We start from the raw sequence: 1653 nt of genomic DNA on the forward strand, positions 1-1653 counted from the left end.
CATATGTGTTGCAATATTAATTTGTATGATTTCTTTATGACCTTAGTTAAATATATGTAAATTTTATGACATGTTCAGGGGAATGAAATTTAGGAATGTGTTAGATAGTGCTGAATAAATTTGAATTCCCAATTTTTTTCTCTTCTGGTTGTATTTTATTATGGTTTATATATATATATATATATATATATATATAGTATAGAACTGGTCCTTACACTTGGTATCATAGCTATGTTGAACCCTGGAGGCCTATAGGCCCATTCATGCATGGCTAGTTTTGTTAAATAATATGATGAAAATCTCTAACTAATGTGACAAACTTCGACCTCCTCCTTCATTTATCCCTTGCAATTTCGTCTGGTGGGTGATTTTAAAAAATCTCTTCTCATGAATTCGTCAATTTTACCTGTTGCCCTATTTCTTCCCTTGAAATTCTATTCGCCGGGGAAATCTAAAGCATCTATATTTAAATTTCACAAATTTTGGCCTTTTTCTTCTTCAATAGCCTGAAATTCCATGGCATTTTTAAGAAATGCTGTTTAATTTCATAAATTCTTTGTTGCTTTGTTTTTATCCCCTGAAATTTCAAATGTTGTGGATACGTTGATTAAATTGTTGCCTTCAATTTCTCTGTGGATCAGAATCTGTGCTATTCATTTCATACATCTTGAAACCTCCGCAGAGGGTTTCTTTTGCCTTTAATCTAATGAGGTTTCGAAAATGAATTCTTCCAAGTCAAAACTTGATCTGAATCATCCTAATGTCGAAGAGTATCTAACGGAGGCACATTTACACGGCACTCTGCAACCTGGGATCCAAAGCACATATGAGAACTGATTTTAAAAGGGATTCTATCCATGCACAATCGCTCATGTGTAACTACAGATTTGATTGTGCATGCTAACGAGAAGCTTAATTGACCGCATTAATGTCAAAGAAGTTTTTCATGATACTAAATAAAGACATGCTTTCTTTATAATGAAAAACTACAAACTCCAGGCTCATGAACCTAGAATAAATGAGATCTTGACAGGAAACTAAATCAATAAACATTTTTAACAATGACCACAAATTATAGGCTACCGAACCTGGCATCGACATACTTTCATTTAAAGATCTTTCGAAATTTGTAAGAAATTGTATGAACCTGAGTTGAAACGCAAAGTATATGAGCCAATTGAGCTTTTTCTGCTCTGTAACGATTGAGATTTTACTCTGTTTAATTTGGAAAATGATCGGGAAATGCATTACTCTATCATGCAATCCATAAATTTGAAGAACACATTTAATCACCTAAATTCCCCAAAAGCTTCTGCGATTACTTGCATTTCGATATCGCCTTTACCTCATCCACAGCCTGGCCCTTATGGTTCTCATTTAATTTTGTAAAATGTTAAGCGAAGTAGTGCCTCGTTTTGTCAGAATTCATTTTAAGTTTTCTCAGATGCCCTCATCTTTCTCTCGGAAATTTACCAATGTCATTTTCTTTTAATATTGTTATGAATATTCTAATCTTTTATTATCACTGTTGTTGTGAATTTTCTATCTTTTGAGTGTTTTAGCCCTCCAAATCGTGGTGATAGGTACTTAGAAAATGCAAATTAACATATTTTTCCCTTTCAATTTTGTGAAAAGAATTAATTACACATGGGG

Source organism: Pinus tabuliformis, chromosome 5_2 (genome assembly GCF_031772625.1).
Source record: "Pinus tabuliformis cultivar Carrire ecotype Pingquan chromosome 5_2, CPIR1, whole genome shotgun sequence".
NCBI lineage: Eukaryota > Viridiplantae > Streptophyta > Pinopsida > Pinales > Pinaceae > Pinus > Pinus tabuliformis.